Raw genomic sequence first — 23058 nt, 5'->3', positions numbered from 1 at the left:
AGGAGAAATAGTCTGTGTAGAGCAGGAACCTGGGACAAATATATCTCCCATCCTGAACACATCCCCTAGTTCTTCCTGACCTCCTGTCACATAATATATATATATATATATATACACACACATACAGTATATATTTATAATTTGTCTTTGTCTTGCAGGGTTTGTGTTTTTGGACTTTGTGTCTTACCAACCCATGTCCTTTTCATCCTGTCGAACTTCCCCGGAGCTCTTTTGGTTCGGGGATGACTGACTTTCATTTTGTCCAGCTTTTTTTTTTTATCTTTGACCATATGAGACCATCTGGTTCATTTTGATGTCATCTTTTTATTGTGGTCTAATCCATGGTATATGTGGTTTTGGTGTCATTCCCTTTAATGGGCATATTTTGTTGGTGTTCTTGATTGTTTTCTTTTGAGGTATTGTTTTGATTGGTTTCTGTTTCCGGATTTGGGGTTGGGTTTTCAGAGACTGACAGATGGGGAGGGGAGGTCCACTGTTACACCTTCGGTAGATGCATCACAAGATAGAGACCCGCCCATGGCGTGAGGTCAGCACTTGGAATGACCCAACAACCATATTTAAGCCCAATTAACATGGCTGCTAGACCATGCCATGTTGGCGGTACTGACAGAGAAACAGCATGCTGTCTTTTTGATCATAGGGGAGATAAGATTGCCTATATTTGATGTGTGATTTTTTGTTTTTCTCATCTAAATGTACTTATTTATACTTTACACTATCAGTAAGTTATTTCCTCCTTGTTTTACGTTTGAATTATAAGAGGTTCCCTGAATACTTCTGATGGATTTTGTTTCCCTTTATCATTACTTCACACCACAGTACTATTTAGAACTTATGATTTTGTTTAGCTGTAGTATTCCATAGGGTAAGATGCACTTGTATTTTATCTTATCATTTTTTATATTTTGGCTTTTATGATTTTTTTTACCCCCCCCCATTCTTATGCATTCCATCATATCCATCTATTTTAGGAGTACTATTGGGGTCTTATGGATCTGGGGATCCTTCTCGACTGGTGGATGCATATTTCATATATTTAGACATACATACCCTGCTGTCATTCTATTCCCCTTTTAATACGTATTAAGGTTTTTTTTTGTTTTGGAAAATATTCATGGATATGTAATTTTCTGCTATATACATACAGGTATATGTGTTTTTTTTTCTTTCTAGATTAATAAGGTGGCTTTGTATTGTTATGGATTTAATTTGTAATGCATATTTAGTTTTTTTATAGTTTTTGTCAACTGTGCTCTGTGCAATCCCGTGTCGTAAAATAATTACTATTTGTCATGATGAAGCGGAGGATCCTGTATAATGCGCAGACGGATTACACGTGACAGCGATTGGAGTGTTTCACTTTGTCACTATATTATTGTTTTTATGAAAAAAGTTGGATTTTTTTTACTCCCAGTGGTATATATAAAGTCCCACCTTTGAATTTAACCTTGCTTTTGGATATATATGGGATGGTAAACTGGCGAGTCATTTATCTTATTGACTTAGGCACCCCACTCTTGTTTAGTATTTGTTAAGATTGCCAATTTCAGACCTCTACTATTGGCAGACTATTATTATTTTTTTATTCCATAAAAGTTTATTTAGAAGTGACAACATGTTACAGGAAAATATAAAGAAATGCACATACAGCATCAATCAGGTCATAGTTACAGCTTAAACCAAAATACAGGAAGAAACAACATGGTAGAGTGCGACACTGTGGATAACATAAGCATGGCAAATTACGGCAGAGATAGGCCTGTAGTACTCAAGGTTCAAAAATGTACAATAGTGAAGGTAATAACAGCTTACTTCCACCAAGTGAATATTGGCGTACTGGCCTATGCATGGAGAAAATGAACCTTCAGAGCCTAAACCAAAAGCAGTACGCTATCATGAGGCCAAATGAGAATCGCAGTATAAGAGAAGATGTCATGAGTACCATTAACTATCCTAGAAGAGATAAGCTAACCATAGACCAAGTAATCCTGGATAAAATGAAGACTAAGCCTGATCGAAGACTAAGAGGTTGTCGAGAAAGAAAAGAAAAAAGGGGAATAGAAAGAAAGAAAAGGATAAGAAAAGGAAAAGAATGGGAGTCATAGTAGATATAGAGAAGAGAAAGAGGGGGGAAAAAAAAAAAAAAAAGGGGGGGGGGGTAAGAGGGGGGGGGGGGAGAGGAGGGGGAGAGGGAGAAGGGGGGATAAGAGGCAAAAAAAAAAAAAAAAGGGGGAAAGCAAGGGAAGCGAAAAATCCAGGCTGCGAAGTTTGTGTCAACAGTGTTAATGGAGATCAGAAATGAGAGTGTCAAGAATTTAAACACTCACCAAAGCTAAGCAGGCAAATATAAATTACCGGAAAGGAGGTCATAACCACGCAGATTATGAAAGAACCAAGGGCATAACCAGAGGTAGGGCTGAGCTCAATCAGGTATCCCGACCCATGAGAGATCCGAATTCAGGGGTAGTTACAAAGTGGGTCCAGCAGGCCCAAACATGTGAGTATTTAGTTGGCATGTCAAGTGCAGTCGCAATCAGTTCCTCCATTTCCGCCACTTTGCTTATTCGATTGAGCCAATCGCGTATAGTTGGGGGGTGAGTGGAGCCCCATAGCACAGGAAGACAGAGTCTGGCTGCGTTGATCATATGCATCGCTAGGGACTTGAAATATTGACTCCTGGGAATGGGGGTATGATGAAGCAATAGCTGAGCAGCAGAGAAAACTATGGGCAAAGTGGTCACTGAAGTCACCAACAGATGGACCTCCAGCCAGAATGGTTGAATAAGTGGACAGGACCACCAAATATGCAAGAAAGAGCCATCAGGTGTCCCACATCTCCAGCACACGTCAGGGACAGAAGAGTTAAACCGATGAAGTCTGGAGGGAGTACGATACCATCTAGTGGCTAATTTGTAGCCATTTTCCTGCGTCGAAACATTACTCGAGCAGGCGTGGGAGTACATAAAAATGCGGTCCCAATCCGACTCCGATAAATCCGTCTTTAGGTCTCTGTTCCACACACGGCAAGAGGGGAAAGAAGTGCAAGTCCTGCTGTCCCCTAGGAGAGGATAAATCTCAGAGATCAAATGCGTCCGCGGTTCGGATTTAGAGCATAAGGATTCAAATGGAGTAACAGGGCGAGTCCAATTATGGCGGGAGTTATGGAAAAGCAGGAAATGTCTAATCTGAAGAAAGGCCCAGAGAGGGAATTCGCGGATATTCAAGCTAACCTTCAGCTCCTGTAATGTTTTCACCTTGCCGGAGTGAAGAAAATGTTTTACTAGAATCTGATCGTGTGGCCAGTAATTTGATAAAAAATCTTTGTGCAACCCTGGGGGAAAATCTGGATTCAGGAGGAGCGACGTCAAGGGACTAGGAGAGTCTGACACGGACGACGTTTTACAAGCCTTGCGGAAAACTTCTAACGTGGGACCTATCAAAGGATGGGAGAGGAGAACCTGAGGTGTGTGTTTCGGCAATAGCCAAGGGATCGATGGTAGGGGAGTGGGCGAAAAAGCCTTCTCCAAAAGGACCCAGTCTTTGGAAGCAGAATGAATGTGCCAGTCGACTATGCGGGAAAGATGACACGCCCAGTAATAGCGGTGTAGGTCAGGGAGCCCAATGCCCCCGCTGAGTTTGGGATGAGTTAGCTGAGAGAACGAGACCCGCGGACGCTTGTGATTCCATAAAAAGAATGAACATAGTTTCTTACAAGAAGCAAAGAATGTCATTGGAAGTAGAATTGGCAAAGTTTGGAAGAGATAGAGGAGACGTGGAAGTATATTCATTTTAATAATTGCAGCCCTACCAAACCAAGGGAAGCAAGGGCGATGCCACTTGTTTAGGTCTTCCTGTATGACTTTGAAAATCGGTAAGAAATTTTTGGCATAAAGGTCGTCCAGATTACGGGTGAGATGTATACCAAGATATGGAAGGGCATCACCCACTGAAATGGAAAATGAGACTCACAGAAGGAGACGAGATCAGTGGGAAGGGTTATGTTGAGGGCGAATGACTTTGAAAAATTAATTTTCAGATTTGACAAAAAGCGGAAAAAAGCAAAGTCTTTCAGCAAACTCAGTAGAGTGGTGCGAGGGTCAGCCAGAAAAAGAAGGATATCATCCGCATAAGCAGCAATTTTGTATTCTTTGTCTGCTATCCTGATCCCCTTAATATCTGGATTAGCGCGAAGTTGTCTCAAAAGAGGTTCAAGGGAAATGACGAACAAAAGCGGGGATAGGGGGCAACCCTGACGAGTGCCATTTCCAAGGCGGAAAGGGTTTGATAAGTGTCCATTAACGCGAACTTGAGCTGTAGGGCCCGAGTATAGGGTCATAATAAAGTTCAGCATTTTCTCGCCCAGGCCCAAAGCTACCAGCGATCCCCGCAAATAATCCCAAGCAATCCTGTCAAAGGCCTTCTCAGCGTCCAATGAAAGGAAGAAGGCCGGAGAGTTTGATTTGCAAAGCCAGTGTTGGAGATTAAGGGCCTTGATAGTGTTGTCCCTTGCTTCTCTACCAGGGATAAATCCCACCTGATCCAAGTTAATGAGGGATGGGAGCAAAGGGAGAAGTCGGTTAGCAAGCATCTTTGCAAACAACTTAATATCCACATTCATCAGGGAGATGGGTCTGTAATTAGACACCTGAGAGATATCTTTACCGCTTTTGGGGATGACGGAAATGTGTGCTTCCAACAGCCTATGGTGTGGCCTAGGGGACTGAGAAAGAGTATTGAAAGCGGAAAGAAATGGAGTACTCAGAATGTCCAGAAAGGATTTATAATAAGCCGCAGACAAGCCGTCAGGACCCGGACTTTTGCCCGCTTTCAACTGCCGTACTGCGCACTGCAATTCGCTTAAGGTCAGATCCTGGTCCAGCGATAAAACCGTCTCCTCAGAGAGAGCGTTTGGACCATGAAGACGAAGAAATTCAGAGATTAGGGACACTCTAGGCCTGTCAATGTGCATCGGGGGACGTTCTGGTGGAAGATTATAAAGGGACTTATAAAAATGTTCAAACTGAGAGGCAATATCAGGATTGGATGTGGCCATCACACCCCCAGGGCCTCTTATTTTATGTATAGTCATATGGGATCGTTTTTCCCGAAGAGCCCGAGCTAGAAACCTCCCGCTTTTATTGGCAAATTCATAATAAAGCTTTTGGGAGAGGATGAATCTTTTCTTGACCACTTTGCCCAGCTCAGTGAGAAGTCGCAAGCGAGCATTTGTGAGTTCCGAAAGAGTCGACGCAGCCAGAGTCTGTTTATGTGCCCTCTCCAGAGAGCGTATCCTATCTGTAAGTAGCTGCAAACGTTGCTGTCTGTCTTTCTTACGTCTCGTTGCTGCCGCTATAAGGCAACCCCGGATAACACATTTATGAGCTTCCCACTGCGTAAGGGGGAAGGTATCCGAAGAGCCATTTAAAGAGAAATATTCACGCAGATCAGAGCAAATATCTTGTTCAATAGCACAATCTGCTAGAAGCGAGGCGTCTAAGCGCCATAGCTTAGAGCGAGCAAATTTCTCTGGGAGCCGCAAGGTTACGGTTATGGGGTGGTGATCGGAGAGGACCATCGGCTCTATAGAAGCAGCATGTAGAAATGGGAGGTCCGATTGCGACAGAAAAAGGTAATCAATCCTAGAATACTTATTGTGCGGCGGAGAAAAGAACGTGTAATCCTTAACAGTGGGGTGGAGTGTGCGCCAGGAGTCATGTAATTGCAAGTGTTGCAACTGCAAATGTATCTGCCTAAGGGCCTTAAAAGGCAAAAATGAACTGCCGGAGGAGGAGTCTAGCAATGGGTTTAATGGGACATTCAAGTCCCCCCCCAGTATCAGCATACCTGATTGAAACTCAGCCAAAGTAGCAGCAGTCATACGCATGAACGTGACCTGTTTGGTATTGGGAGCATAAATGTTGGCAAGTGTGATGGGTCTGTTGGAAAAAGAGCCCTTTACAAACAGATATCTGCCCTCCGGGTCAGCAAGGGAATCCTGTAGCACGAATGGAAGATGTCTGGCAAACAGGATAGCCACTCCTTTCGATTTAGCCAGTGGATTGGTGGCATGAAGAACAGTAGGGTATCTGAAGTTAAAAAGCTTGGGTATGGAGTCCCTGCGAAAATGCGTTTCCTGGAGGAGGAGTATATCCGCCTTTTGCTTATGCGCGTAAGAAAGCAACATAGATCGCTTTTCGGGAGTGTTCAAACCCTGAACATTGAGCGAAAGAATTTTTAAGGACAGCAGTCCCGCGTTAGAGGCGGGAGAAAGCATGACTGTCGAGCTTGTTCGCGGAAGCCTGCTGACACAACTGCAAATGTGCAGGGAGGGAGGAGAAAAAAAATAAAAAAAATGGGGGGGGGGGGTGGAGTAGGAGAAGAGGGAGAGAAGTAAGTGGGTAGAGAGCGAGAAAAAAGAGAAGGAGAAAGAGAACTCCCAAGAGAGAAAAAAAAAAAAAAAAGGAGAGGGAGGAAAAAGGGGGGGAAAGTACTACACGGCTCGGGGAGAAGACCAGCTAGTCCACGTATGAAAGGAAAAGTACAGAAAGAAGGAGGAAAAATAGAAAAAGAAAAAAATTTGAGCCAAAGAGAGAAAGAAGAAAAAAAAAAAAGGGGGGGGGAGAAAAACGACAGAGAAGAAAAAGTAGAGGAGAGAAAACTAATAATAGAAGCCTAATGTATGAGGTCAGTGAAAGCTCACAGAGCTCACTGTGTGGGGAACGAAGTAAGCGTTGAGCCAAGAGTGAAGCAACCGCCGGCCGGTCGCCTTGTAAAGTGCATAATCAAAAAGACAAGACTAAAGGAGGGTGAGTGTTGAAAAAAAAGGGGGGGCTCAAGCAAGGCATGTAATACTGTGTACGGTAAAGGCCAAGCTTAAAGGGAAAAGACCTTTGACAACCCCAAGAGGTGACAAGCCAGGAGGCATATGCGGGTGCCCGCGGCGGGCACGCTGGCAAAAAGGGGCAACAGTGACGGGATAATAGGTCACAGATATTCCAATATACGGATTGAGAAGATATCGAGGGGCTAACCAATCCTGCATGAGGACAGGGCAAATTATATCCGTATAAGAACAAAACCTACAGGCAGGACATGTAAAACAGTGGATCTGTGAGAGGCCGTAAGGAGTAATACAGGCTTATCAATTAAAGAAGCAATAATACAACATAACATATGAACAAATGCCATACAGGAAAAACAAATTTCAATACAAAAACTGAGGTCAGGAGAGAACCCTAGAAAACAGTATACCCCAGCTTCAGGCATCCGTACTACTCAGGATCCCCAGACTCAGTGCTAGAACTGTTATCCTGTGGAGACGAGCTCATCTAATTAGTGCAAAATATGGAACGGATTCTACCAAAACCCCTGTGACACCCACGAGAATGAGCAGCACCTCTCCCACAACCAATGCTGAAAGGAGGGGGGGGCACACCTCCAGGACTGGGGGGAAGCATAGAGCCCCAAAACAGCCGTAAGCGCTTACATAAAAGCGGGTCACAGGGGAGTACACCAACCGGCTCCGTGAGGCCGCAAACAAAGTGCGCAGAGGTGATGGTCATTCACGCGGCATCGTTCAGAATGTAACAGGGCTCCCATCATTCTCCTGGCAGCAGCATTGTGAGGTAGATCCCTCTCCCCCCCGTCCCACCCCCCTTCCCCTAAATAACAACTGCCCCTCATCAAAATCCCATACCTAGTGCAGAACTCAAAAAGCATATCATATGTAACCACGGGTATCATATAGAGCACGTGTCCGAAGCAGGAGCAGAGGCAACTCCCTCCGGTCAAACAGACCCCAAAAGGCTGCAAAAATCTTTCAGATGAAGCCGGGTCGCGGCCTGGGCTTGTAGTGCAGTACAAACTGGAAGGAGCCGGCCTTCCCGAGAGCTTTCACCAAACCGGAACGAGAGGAGCTTAAGACAGGAAGTGAACCGGGCACCCGGAAGGAGATAGAGACCCCTGCCGTGGGAGCAAGACCATTCTTCTTCAGTAGGCAATATATTGCGGGGAGATAGCTCCAGGATGCAATAGGCGCAGAGATCCATAGCAAGAGCAGTAGGCTTGTTAGAGCAAGGAGAATCCGCAAACCAAAGGGGTGTATACCGGGTGTCGATCTTGAACAAGTCTCCTGACCTGTATGCTAATAAATATCACCCCAAAACCTGGGGAGGTGGCATATCAACATGGATGACTAAAGCCTGCGGGAGCGACTGTAACGAGGCAACAGTAACCGTTGGGGCAAACCAGTAGAGCCCTACTCAAAGCAAAAGTAGCTGGCCACTCACAAATCAACAGGAAAACTGGAAAAACGGAGGCTGAAAGCCTGCTGGTGTAGCGGATCATTGGTTCTCGTGCCGAGGCTTCCTGTGCGCCGGGGAGGCCGTGGGACTGGAAGTGTCCATAGAGGCCCCTGCAGGGCATAGTGGAGGTGTCGAAGGGACCATCCGGCGCCGTCGCTGAGCAGGGTTAGGCCCGCCCGTTGCACCATTTTCAGCTCTCAGATCTGGGGCACGTGGCAACCTCATAGACCCGTTCCAATCGGGTAAGGCAATCGGAGGAATATCCAAAGCAGAGCAAAAAGATGGCAATTCTTCAGGAACACGTAGGTTGAAATTATGGCCATTCACTTGAGCAGAAAGGCAGAACGGAAACCGCCATCTATAGGGGATGTTGCGCGTGCGGAGAGTATCCAATAGGGGGCGCAGCGCCCGCCTTTGTTGCAGGGTCAGATTGGATAGGTCCTGATATAGCTGTATCTCCGCCCCCTCATAAGCAAGATGTCTTCTCCCCCTGGCGCATTTGAGGATATCCTCTTTAAGTGGGTAACTTTCAAGACAGCAAATTATGTCCCTGGGAGGGTCTGTGTCTCCCCCCTTAGGACGGGTCGCCCGGTGTACACGTTCAATAGCAATCATGGTTGAAGGTGGGCGACCTAGGAGGTCATTAAAGATAGCTATTACCGCGTTAGGGACATCACAAGGTTCCACTGATTCAAGAAGGCCCCGGACCCTGATGTTGCGTCTGCGTCCACGATTGTCTAAGTCCTCAATGTGTCTATAAAAATCTCGAATGGTCGACACGTGCAGCGCTGATTGTTGTTGTAAATCAGAAATTGCCGCCTGATTCTGCCTAGTATCCAGCTCCACCCGCTCCACCCTTGTGCCCATAGAGCGGATGTCATCCCTCAATTCAGTTAGGGCAGAGGTTAATGTAGTGGTTAAGGTGGACTTTATATCAGCTGCCACAGCCTGGAGGTCCCTTAATGATAGGGAATGTGTAGCAGAGGATGAATCCAGCTGTGGCACTGTGTCCAGCACAGCATATTCGGCTGTGCTTGCAGAGCCTGTGTCAGAGACTGCAGAGGGAGGGGGAGAGGGGGATGAAGCTGGAGGAGGAGAGGGCTGCGGCCCGTCTTTCAGCTGGGAGCGGAAGAGCTCCTTTACATGCCTCCCCTGTGTGGTCTGACCCCGCGGGGACCGCGATCTGGCCCCAGAGGGTGCCCTGTCGGTCTTCCCCATAGCAGAGGGGAGATGTCTTACCCGTCAGTGCAGAGCGGCAGCAAGGTAGGAACCGGCCAGCAGGAGCTCCGTGATTATGCGGCCATCTTCACTCGCGGCTCGGCCACGCCCCTCGACTATTATTATTTTTAAGCTGGCCATAGCTCAGTCGAAAACTGAATGAAAATGTACGGTGATTATCAAATTGTTAATTTTTTGCAACATTAGTGTGCCAGCTGCAATACCCAATTTTCATGCTGCAATCAAAAATGCCTGATCCAACATGCTGGGTTTTTTTTTTTAGAGAAATTAAACAAATGATGGCACAAATCATATGAGCTATTTTCCTTTTACTACTCATTTTGGCTTTAACCAGAAAACTGGTCGCAAATAAGTGGCTTTCCCCAGCACCCTTATGGACTCTATCTAGACTCTTGGGTGAGTAGCTCATCCCCTAAACCACAGGTGTCAAACTGGCGGCCCTCCAGCTGTTGCCAAACTATAAGTCCCATGAGTCATTGCAAGATTGACAGTTACAAGCATGACTTCCAAAGGTAGAGGCATGATGGGATTTGTAGTTTCGCAACAGCTGGAGGGACGCTAGTTTGACACCCCTGCCCTAAACAGTCTACACCACAATGTATACAGCCTTAGTGAAATTTTTTTGCATAATGACAAACTGAATATATTATGCATATTCACAAATTTTAACCAAGGAAACAGTAATACATAATAAAGGGAAGATACAGCAGAGAATTGGTTTGCTTTATTTCACTGTTAATGGTTTGATTTATTTCACTGTTAATGTACAATTTTAGGAGCCATTTGTCTTTGTGGTGTTGTAGAAAAGAAAATATCATATTTGCTGGTGTGAAAGGGTGTATGATTTTTCAAGTTCTAATTAAGCGCTTTCTAAATATTTCTTAAGATCCTATGACATTCAGCTAGGTCATTTGCAAATCTAGAATTGTATTTCTATTTTCTTTTAGTTCAGGTTAATAAATGTATGCATAAAAGAGTGTTTTTTTGTGATACAAATGGAAAAATGTTTATGTTTATACACATGTATCTGATAGAAAAAAAAAAATAGACACATAGGGCCTGATGTACTAAGAATTGAGTCTACCACTCATAGGGCCATCATTTCCCCCTGGTGGGGCCGCGTGACCGGTGGCGTAGCGCGTAAGGGAGGGGCTCTGACGTCACCACGATTAGTCAGCGTTTTTCACGGCGAGTACAGCAAGTGTGCGGTGCACACATGGATTACTGTTCTGAGGCTTGTTTTTAATTGATTCTATGTGAGTGGGATTAGTGGCTTGGCAATAAATTAATGTTTTTAAGGTTAAAGCACTATTTCTTGCTCTCTTTTCTTTGGCATGTTATGAGTGGAGCATTCTGGAGGGCATATAAGGTGGATAAAATCCCTGGAGGAGTGAAGTCGGTCTGGGAGTGGATATAAGGAGGATTACATCCCAGGAGGGGAGAAGGAGAAAAACATTCATCCATCCATTTATCCTCAGATCCTCATAGGAGAATATTTTAAGTGGAGAGACACCAAGTGGATGTTTTTAATATTATGGTGTGGAACTATTCAAAGGAATTTTGGGAATATCATTATATATACAGTCATGGCCGAAATTGTTGGCACCCTTGATATTTCTCCAGGAAATCATGTATTTCTCACGAAACGTATTGCATTAACACATGTTTTGCTATACACATGTTTATTCCCTTTGTGTGTATTGGGACAAAACAAAAAAAGGGAGGAAAGAAAGCAAATTCGACATAATGTCACACAAACCTCCAAAAATGGGCTGGACAAAAGTATTGGCACCCTTTCACAACTGCGGATAAATAAGAATGTTACAAGCATGTGATGCTCCTGTAAACTCACCTGGGGCAAGTAACAGGTGTGGGCAATATAGAAATCACACCTGAAAGCAGATAAAAAGGAGAGACGTTCACTTAACCTTTGCATTGTGTGTCTGTCTGTGCCACACTAAGCATGGACAACAGAAAGAGGAGACGAGAACTGTCTGAGGACCTGAGAACCAAAATTGTGGCAAAATATCAACAATCTCAAGGTTACAAGTCCATCTCCAGAGAACTAGATTTGCCTTTGTCCACAGTGCGCAACATTATCAAGAAGTTTGCAACCCATGGCACTGTAGCTAATCTCCCTGGTCGTGGACGGATGAGGAAAATTGATGAAAGATTGCAACGCAGAATAGTCCGGATGGTGGATAAGCAGCCCCAAACATGTTCCAAAGACATTCAAGCTGTCCTGCAGGCTCAGGGAGCATCAGTGTCAGCGCGAACTATCCGTCGACATTTAAATGAAATGAAACGCTATGGCAGGAGACCCAGGAGGACCCCACTGCTGACACAGAGACATAAAAAAGCAAGACTACAGTTTGCCAAAATGTACTTGAGTAAGCCAAAAGCCTTCTGGGAAAACGTCTTGTGGACAGATGAGACCAAGATAGAGCTTTTCGGTAAAGCACATCATTCTACTGTTTACCGAAAACGGAATGAGGCCTACAAAGAACAAAACACAGTACCTACGGTAAAATATGGTGGAGGTTCAATGATGTTTTGGGGTTGTTTTGCTGCCTCTGGCACTGGGTGCCTTGACTGTGTGCAAGGCATCATGAAATCTGAGGATTACCAAAGGATTTTGGGTCGCACTGTAGGGCCCAGTGTCAGAAAGCTGGGTTTGCGTCCAAGATCCTGGGTCTTCCAGCAGGACAATGACCCCAAACATACGTCAAAAAGCACTCAGAAATGGATGGCAAAGAAGCGCTGGAGAGTTCTGAAGTGGCCAGCAATGAGCCCAGATCTAAATCCCATTGAACACCTGTGGAGAGATCTTAAAATTGCTGTTGGGAAAAGGTGTCCTTCCAATAAGAGAGACCTGGAGCTGTTTGCAAAGGAAGAGTGGTCCAAAATTCCGGGTGAGAGGTGTCAGAAGCTTATTGATGGTTATAGGAAGCGACTGATTTCAGTTATGTTTTCCAAAGGGTGTGCAACCAAATATTAAGTTAAGGGTGCCAATACTTTTGTCCAGCCCATTTTTGGGGTTTTGTGTGACATTATGTCATATTTGCTTTTCTGCCTCTGTTTTATATTTGTTCCAATACATACAAAGGGAATAAACATGTGTATAGCAAAACATGTGTTAATGCAATACCTTTTTTGTGTGAAATACTTGATTTTCAGGAAAAATATCAAGGGTGCCAACAATTTCGGCCATGACTGTATTAACCTATGTATTGGGCATAATATAGAGGTGAGCGCTCAATAGAGCTGTATATATCCCGCAGTTTTTCACACCTCTTAGAAAAGGAGGACTTTTTCTTCATTATTTTTATTTTTGTTTTTTGGACACTTTTTATATTTATTATATTATTTTTTATATATAAATTATTTTAATTTTTTTTGTCTTTAGTTTGGACACTATTTTGAAAAATTCAAGGATTCACTGTTGTGTGTAGTTAATTCATCTTAAACAGTATAGGAGCGCAGCACAATTTCTTTTCCGATTGTTTATCACACTATTTATGAGTTGGTGTAGTGCGGTAGCGAACCTATTTTGGTATATTGAAAGGGTTTTATTTATTTTTTGTACACTATATTATGGTTTATCCAAGACGGACAGTATGGCGGACGCTCCTCAATGGTGGCGGCGGCGTGGCATCAGCAATAGGGCTCCACTCAATGCATTTTGTGTACCAACACGCCCTCAGGGGCACACCAATAAGACGTGTTGGTACACGAAGTGCATTGGGTGGATCCCTATTGCTGCCGCCATGTCGCCGCCATTAAGGAGCGTCTGCCATCTTGGTACTCACTTTGCTATTATTTTTTATTACTCCACGTGGATATTTTAAATTGTTACTCGTGACCATTATAATAAAGTACTACACTATTAAGCACCTTTCTGGCTCCTGTGGCTGAGCTAATTCCTCCCCAGGACCATTTTGGCACCCACCCTGATGGATGGATGGATGGATGGAGTTGGATGACTAACCCCTAGCTGCCAGCATACTGCTGCACCCCCAGATGTGTGATGTGTATAACCCATGCGCATTAAACTTTGTCTCCTACGGTGGCTTAGTGGTTAGAACTCAGAATTTACATCACATGGGTCATGGGTTCTAATCCCAGTCATGGCTGCACCTGTCTGCATCTCAGTTTGCATGCTTTCTATGCATGGGTGTGTTTCTGCCAACACTCCAAAGACATGCTGTTAGGTTAATTGGGCCTAGTATATGTCAAAAACCGACGTTATCAACGGTAAAAAAAAATCAGCTGATTTTCGTCCTGTCTACAGCCAGCATTTTTACTTCTGTCCCCAACAGAGAGCTCTGCTATTATATTTTACATGAAAAGTATTGCGGTTGCAACAATCTATCCATTTGTATCCATTTCGGATACAGATGGTTTTTATTCGGATACACATAGATACATTGTTGCAACCGCAAGACTTTTCATGTAAAATATAATAGCGGACTGGAATTCTTCTTCTTCTTTTTTTTCTTGCAGGTCACGGCCCAAGCGCAGATTTTTTCGGTAAAACGATCGGCCGATTTGCTCATCATTGCCGGCCGCGAATTTTGCAACTTTACCGATAAAAAAAAATGTGCCAAAACCGTGAAAAACGGCCGACCAATTAACCCACTAACGGTGCAAAAATCGGCCGATTTTTTTTGTCGGCCGATTTTTGACCCATCTATGGCCTGCATTAGATTGTAAGCTCTTTCACATTTGTGAATGCCCAAAATACGGAGATCAATTTCCAGGGTTCTGTCAGTGCCAGATTTTGGCTACTGACTAGAAAGTGGAAAGGGAGTGAATCTTACCTGCATCCTGTTCTTCTGACAAGTTTGAAACTTTCAATTTTCCTTCTGTTTATGTTTCATTACAACTTTTTTTTATCTTCTCTAAGGCTACGTTCACACTAGATTTGTCAGCAGGCATCAGACAGGTGTTTGGGAAGCTTTTTTTACGCTTCTCAAACACCTATGAAAATTCTGCACATGGCAGCACACAGTGCTGTTCACACTGAAGCGTTAGCATTGTGTCACGGCAAAACTGGTGCCTCATGTCAAGTCAGGATGAGTTGAAGCCTCCCATTCAAGTCTATGGTACCGCTCCTCAAATGCCTGGCAGACGTTTGCGGTGTGGTTGCGAGGCATTTTCGGAGCGTCAATACCGGTTAACTTCATTACAGGTATTTGTGGTGCAGTTTTAATGCTTGGTAAATGCTTATCACATGCTTCAAAACTGCACATAGGGCATTTGGGAAGCATTTTTAATGCTCCTCAAATGCTCCCCAAACACCTGTCAAATGCTATAGGACCGTTTGGCAAGAGTTAGAAATAGTTAGAAAAAAGTCAAGTGTGAACAAGCTCTTAAGCCTCTCTCCTTATACAACTTGACCCCCTCCCCGTCATCACCTGTTCCATCTGCAAATCTATGGATCACCGCACCATTCTTTTTATTTAACTATTTATTTACTGATCAAGTTAATGTGTCTCATTTCCTATCACCTCCAGCTCAGATCTCACATTATTATATGATTCCAGATTGTATCTCACCACTAGTCTGATTGAATTTACAATACCTGGTCAGTCCCATTCCCTTACTAATAATAACTACATGTGTTTCAGTTGTTTTTTTTGCATCCAAAACGCACAGAAAGAAGGTTATATGGTTGTCAATGTCATAGTTGCAGTTCCAGTGCGTTGCAGGTGCTGCCAAAAAAGTCGAACAGGCTGCATTGTTTATGCATAGAACTGTACTGGAATGCAGTAAAACACCTTGGAATGCACTAAAACGCACATGTTCCTAAGTAAATTTAAGAAAAAGAGAGGGGAGAAAAATTAACTGGAATGCATAAAAAAATGCACTGGAACACGTCAGAAATGCATCCAAAATGCACTGGAACATACCAAAAACGCATCCAAAATGCTCTGGAACACGTTAAACATGCATCAAAAAATTGCATGCAAACACGCATCTGGAACACATCTAGACTGTGTTTCTATAGTGTGAACTGGCCCTTAGAACTTGTTCACACCATTTGTGGTGCAGAAACGCATGAAGAGCATGTTTTTTCCAGCACAGCAAAGAAATGCAATGCCCTCTGCAGATGTGCGAGGGTACCACGATGAAAACTTAATTGCATCTCCACACGCCTAGTAAACACAGATGCATTCACAGCCACCAAAACGCATGGCACCACACTACTGTGCAGTTAGGTGCAACACACTTTTAAAATAATATGCCTGCAGTATTTTTGCATGTTCCCAAACATTAGGCAGCCCATTGAAATTAATGAGCTGTGGAAAACAAAATTAAAAAATGTCCTATTCACACAGGTCCTCTGGCCTGTACAGCATGAATGAGTGGGTTGTTCATGTGGCTGGAGCCACCTGTTACACTATAGGGACACAGCAGCTGTATGAACACAGGTATTAATCTGACAGGTGTGAAGGCGTGGGGAAGTGGCCCTGAATGCTCACTGTCTGTGTTCAGAGCTGTACACCTGCACCCATATGCTTGTCAAATTATGACCTGAAGCATTTCCATTGTGTGACATAGGTTGCCTGCAAATGGTGATAGCCACAAAAAAAACCCACTGATTCCCACTCTACAGGCCACAGCACCCATGAGCCCCAAGACCTCAATTACACCTCAACTACACACACAGCTTTATTTATGAACTCAGTACAGTTTTATCATTTAGATTTCACAGGAATATGGTTGGGATTATGTCCATTAATAATGTTTTTAGTGTATTTGTACCATAAATATAATTTGGATATTTTCTCTGGCGGTGGGGAGCTGTCAGGTATGCTGTACGGGGTCCTGTGATATCTAACAGTGGCCCTGGGTGTATGCTTGTGTCTGTGCCACCTGTATAGTTAGAAGAACCTTTAACCTCTGCTATGTACCTCAATGGATCTAGGAATTGGACATGTTTTCAACTGAAAATACAACAATTATTAGTAATGTTTCCCCGGTAAATGAGGATCAGCTCCTTGGTGGAGAACAGTGATCTCACCATGTCCAAATGTGGTCCGGAATTCTACAAAAGAACAATTCACAAAACTAAAAAAATAGACTTGCAAATTACCATGAAACTCCTAACTACACTTCCATCCACTAACACTCCCCACTACCACTTCCGGGTGTGTGCAAACGTCCTTCCGCCAACGTCATGACGTATTTCCGGTATGACAGCTGCTCTAGCGCCTCCTCCAACAGCCATCTTGGCGTTTATTTGTGCACAATAGCAATTTTACATGCGGCTCCATTGTGTATATAACATTCGCAAATATATGTTTGCAGTTCTATTGTGGATTTGGCATTGGTGAATGTATGCTTGCAGCTCTACTGTGTATATGACATTGGCAATTATATATTTGCCTGTAAAGGCCCAAAGTCAACATAAATTGGGGGCCCAATTTATTACTGTTAAGAGGATTGTAGAAAAAGAATAGCTAACTGCACATTGAACACAACCTATTCATTGGTACATAACATGGTCTTGTGGTGCAATAGGGGGCTTTTGGTTTGTTAGAGTGCACATATTCAAGTATGTCCAAACTAACAAGGAAGATTTGGGCATATTATATAGTTAGCAACAATAAGTGTTAGGGGTGCTAGTACATTTATTTATTTATGGTACTTATATAGCACGTCAATTTACACAGCACTTTATATGTTGTAAATTCACATCAGTCCCTAACCCTCAAGGGGCGTACAATCTAAGGTCCCTAACTTACATTCATACATATACTAGAGCCAATTTTGACAGGATCCAAGTAACCTACCAGCATGTCTTTAGAGTGTGGGAGGAAACCAGGGTACCCAGAGGAAACCCACACAGGCAGAACATACAAACTCCAGGCCAGAGGTGCCATGGCTGGGATTCGAACCAACGACCCTAGTACTGCCAGGTGGAAGTGCTAACCATTTAGCCACTGTGCTACATTCAACTAGAACATGAAATAATCCCCCCAAAAAATAAATAGTCCAAATGTTTATTGATCAAATACACATTCCACATTTATTTGGACAGCAACAAGTAGGTACATTCAATTTCTTGGTGAAGAAAAAAAAAAACACAGGATTGATGTTGCCAAAATAGAACAGTCTTGCTCATAAGAGCTTACAATCTAAAAGATTATACTTCTAATGAACTGTGCTTTCACAGGGTACAGCAGGAAACAAACGGTTAATATGAATCACTTAGGCTTATCCACAAAACAAGCTGCAGATCAAAATATCAATATAAAAATACATACGTGCCAAAATAACACACCTCCCACCTCCCCAAATCCCTCACACATATATTTCTCATCAAGTTTGTCTGAAAACTGCATTTCATTCTAAATAAAGCAAACTTGGAAGAGCAGATCAATTGACATGTGTTAGGATTACAATGCAAAGATAATAAACACACAATCATTGTACAAGAACACACAAACACACCTTAGAAGGAAGAACATGCAAGACATTTAGAGCCCACATCAAAACACAGTGCGAGTGTGCCCTGGAGCAATTCATCACAATACCTCTTTCTCCCCCAAACCACCACAGACAAGGACTTGCAGAAAATAATGTGGCCTGTACAAGGCACAAATCACCCACTAGTGCATCTCTTTATATAAGGTAGGCCACACCCACCACTGTCATTCATTTGGTCAGAGAAAGTGTTTGCACCTGATTACCTGATTAATTCTCTTCCCACCTGTGTTAACCCTTGGTATACAGGCCCCACAAATCAGAGTCAGAAAGAAATCTACAGCTAAGTGTACCTGTGCAGCATACAACAGAACATTGAACAGGGATGTGAAAGGGAACCCTATTGGCAATATTTCTTGGCCCTATGGGCACAACTCACTCCAGATTATCGCATGAGTTAGGGCAGTCACATGACCACATCTCTCATGCAATACTGAAAATGTCAATTCACTTTTGCTAGTATGCGGCATTTTCCATAAATCGGAAAAACACTCAGGAAATCAAACATAAACAGGCCTTACACCCCGGTCACATCAAAGCCGATTTAGAAATTGTGCAACCTACAGTGAAGATGCTGATTTCCTTGCGATTTGCAAGACATCTGACACAGATATCTATGCAAATCGCCACAAAAATAGTACATGTACTATTTTAGAAATCAGTGTCGGAAACGCACCCATGTGACTGCTCTAATAGCAGACAGTAGGGTGCAACTTGGCATACGGTTTGCAAGTCGCATGTCATGCAAATCACATGCCAAGTCACACTCAATGTGACTGCTATTAGAGTGTTCATATTGGTGTGGTTCAAACTTGGTTGGAGCAGCAACAATTTCTAAAGTAATGAATACACTACTTTTCATGCGATTTGCATAGAGATCTGTGTCAGATGTGTTGCAAATCGCACTATAAATCAGCATGTTCCTCAACTTTGAAATCATGTGACTTCACTGTAAGTCACATGATGTGACCATAGTGTAAGTCGCACCACTTCAAAATCCGAGCGAGTGTCTACTTGTTGTCGCTTTCGTTAGTAAATCTCTTTGCAGCGTAAAAGTAGATGCTCGCTATTAAAAAGTAGACGTTAGCACACGAAAATGCGCCTAGGCACAATAGTAAATCAGGGCCATAGTGTTGCATCTTTGATTTGGAAAAGTTACAGAAATTAAGAAAAATATCACTTGCCAGCAGATGAGTATTTCTCTGCCCTGTAAACCTATCCTTTCATTGGTAAGTTGTTGCCAGTGACAGGATCCCAACTGTGACATGACCAACTCTAATAACACACAATTAATGCTTTACAGCATGATAATGTATTCTTTTCACATATGATGTATAAAATAATATACATGACATACAACAGCTTCAGAATGAACACGCAATCTCATTTTCCTGATGGTCATTTATCATGTTTTTTCTGTAAACACTTTTAGGTTTTCACAAAATACAAGAAAGTGGAGCTTGTATACATCTTCAGTAATGTCCAACATAATGGATAATGGAGAACATGTGCAAACAATATGCATGATCTAGACATGAAAAATAAGAATAGAGGGAGCAAATTCACAGCTGGCAAGTAGAGCGGGCAATCTTTAATGCTGTGGGTAGGTCCACAAGTACCTAAATGTCCTGGTATATAGCATATACCATATGTTATAGACTGATAGTCTTGCCTAAGCATCCACATGGGGTTGTTTCCATTATGTGTGAAATACCTATGTAAAATAATGAAAAAACTGTAATTGGCAAAATGTCTAGGAGTGTATTTTTTACTGTTTGGTAGAATGATCGTTTTGTCAGTACACACAAATGGACAGCATCTACAGTGGGGCAAAAAAGTATTTAGTCAGCCACCAATTGTGCAAGTTCTCCCACTTAAAAAGATGAGAGGGGCCTGTAATTGGCATCATAGGTAGACCTCAACTATGAGAGACAAAATTAGAAAAAAAAATCCAGACAATCACATTGGCTGATTTGGAAAGAATTTATTTGCAAATTATGGTGGAAAATAAGTATTTGGTCAATATCAAAAGTTCATCTCAATACTTTGTTATATATCCTTTGTTGGCAATGACAAACATTTCCTGTAAGTCTTCACAAGGTTGGCACACACTGTTGCTGGTATGTTGGCCCATTCCTCCATGCAGATCTCCTCTAGAGCAGTGATGTTTTGGGGCTGTCGCTGGGCAACACGGACTTTCAACTCCCTCCAAAGGTTTTCTATGGGGTTGAGATCTGGAGACTGGCTAGGCCACTCCAGGACCTTGAAATGCTTCTTACGAAGCCACTCCTTCGTTGCCTGAGCAGTATGTTTGGGATAATTGTCATGTTGGAAGACCCAGCCACGTTTCATCTTCAATGCCCTTGCTGATGGAAGGAGGTTTGCACTCAAAATCTCACAATACATGGCCCCATTCATTTTGCCCTGTACATGGATCAGTCGTCCTGGTCCCTTTGCGGAGAAACAGCCCCAAAGCATGATGTTGCCACCCCCATGCTTCACAGTAGGTATGGTGTTTATTGGATGCAACTCAGCACTCTCTCTCCTCCAAACACAACGAGTTGTGTTTCTACCAAACAGTTCTATTTTGGTTTCATCTGACCATATGTCATTCTCCCAATCTTCTTCTGGATCATCCAAATGCTCTCTAGCAAACTTCAGACAGGCCCGGACATGTACTGGCTTAAGCAGGGGGACACATCTGGCACTGCAGGATCTGAGTCCCTGGCGGCGTAGTGTGTTACTGATGGTAGCCTTTGTTATGTTGGTCCCAGCTCTCTGCATGCAGGTCATTCACTAGGTCCCCCCGTGTGGTCCTGGGATTTTTGCTCACCGTTCTTGTGATCATTTTGACTCTACGGGGTGAGATCCTGCGTGGAGCCCCAGATCGAGGGAGATTATCAATGGTCTTGTATGTCTTCCATTTTCTAATTATTGCTTCCACAGTTGATTTGTTCACACCAAGCTGCTTGCCTATTGCAGATTTAGTCTTCCCAGCCTGGTGCAGTTCTACAATTTTGTTTCTGGTGTCTTTCGACAGCTCTTTGATCTTCACCATAGTGGAGTTTTGAGTGTGACTGTTTGAGGTTGTGGACAGGTGTCTTTTATACTGATAACAAGTTCAAACAGGTGCCATTGATACAGGTAATGAGTGCAGAACAGAGGAGCCTCTTAAAGAAGAAGGTACAGGTCTGTGAGAGCCAGAAATACTGCTTGTTTGTAGGTGACCAAATACTTATTTTCCACCATAATTTGCAAATAAATTCTTTTCAAATCAACCAATGTGATTGTCTGGATTTTTTTCCCATTTTGTCTCTCATAGTTGAGGTCTCCCTATGATACCAATTACAGGCCTCTCTCATCTTTTTAAGTGGGAGAACTTGCACAATTGGTGGCTGACTAAATACGTTTTTGCCCCAATGTACACCCACCACATCTAAAAGTACCAAACAGTGTACACGGATCTCCTCTCTTCTCACCCTTGTGTTTACTGTGCCCTAGTTTATCATGGAGGGAAGGTGCACATCAAAATGTGATCTCTGGTTTCTTAGCCACAAATGTGTTTATTTTAGAATCATATGTAAAGAGCTCCAGTATTTTGAAATGATCTCCCTAAATTTTACATGCTGACTAGTATACTGTATAGTTATGCGAGTGGATGAGTTGGAATCCTCATGTTTTTCATCTGATAAATGAATTCATGATGAGATTTTTATATACGGTAGCTTAAGCCATGTTTTTATATATTTACGATCTAATAAACAAGTTTTTAAAGTCTGCACTTCTAGTCTAAAACTCATCTCATCCATACATTTATGTCATGGATGTAAGTACTGATTGTACAGAATCTAATGAGGGACTTGTAATGTAGTACAATTTAATAGATTGAAGATGACATGGTGTAATCATTTGAGTTCATGTATGTCAAGCACCTCCTCAAATCATTCTCAGCATCATCCCAGATGATGAATATGTCATCTATGTACCCATGCCATGAAAGAATAAGGCACTTGGACAGATGACCCATCATCCAGAAAGAAATTTTTCTCCCACTCCCCCAGGTAAAGATTGGTGTAGGAGAGGGCACAGCAAGTCCCAATTGCTATGCCCTGCACCTGGAGGAAATGAGAGCTGTTGAAAAAAAAAAATATAGGGAAGTATAAACATAAGTAGGTCCAAGATAAAGCTATTATAGTTGTATTGTTGCTGTCCCTTTTGTTGTAGAAACCTTTCAATCACCTGGAGCCCCCTGTTGTGTGAAATGGAGCTGTATGAAGACTCCAACTCAATTGTAACTTGCAATGCTTTATCAGGGATATTAAGATCTTCAATGATCTATAGAAAGTTTTTGGTGTCCTTAACGAAATATGGAATACAAAGGGTCTGTGATTGGAATAGATAAGTCTGCTAGCATTTTCGGTCATATTACCTTTGCCCGCAATTACTGGCAGACCTAGAGGATGTGTTTTATTCTTATGCAATTTAGGATGGGACCCTAGGGAATGGGGTTTTAATAAATACCCATATTGTATGGGCAATAAATCCCATGATGAAAAGCCCCATCTACCAACCGACAGAATTCCAGATTGAATTTCTCAATCATGAAAGTCAATATAGGGCGAAACAAACATCTGTTTAAGATGTCCTTACACATTTTCTCATAATCACTGTTGTTTAGAATAACTGTGTTTCCACCTTTGTGTGCCGGTTTCAGTTATTTTATAATTACATTTTAACTGCCGCAAAGCGACTTGTGATATTGTGAGATTCGAACTGGTATGATGGCAAATGGTAGGGATTCAGACTCCTTTGAAACATACTTTGTAGTAACTGCAACATTAGCTAACATTACACAGTTACAGTACATAGTTAATCTGGCTGAAAAAAGAAAAAAGTCCATTCAGTTCAACCAAAATAAAAAAAATAGTGAGGAAGTAGTGATAATATACTGTACCTCGCTGTTCTTTTGTGTTTCAAGTGAACTGAGATCTGTACAAGTAAA

This window comes from Staurois parvus, unplaced genomic scaffold (assembly GCF_062004578.1).
Source record: "Staurois parvus isolate SC_StPar_1 unplaced genomic scaffold, SC_StPar_1.0 ptg000403l, whole genome shotgun sequence".
Classification (NCBI taxonomy): Eukaryota; Metazoa; Chordata; class Amphibia; order Anura; family Ranidae; genus Staurois; species Staurois parvus.
Note: the sequence above shows the minus strand (reverse complement) of the source record.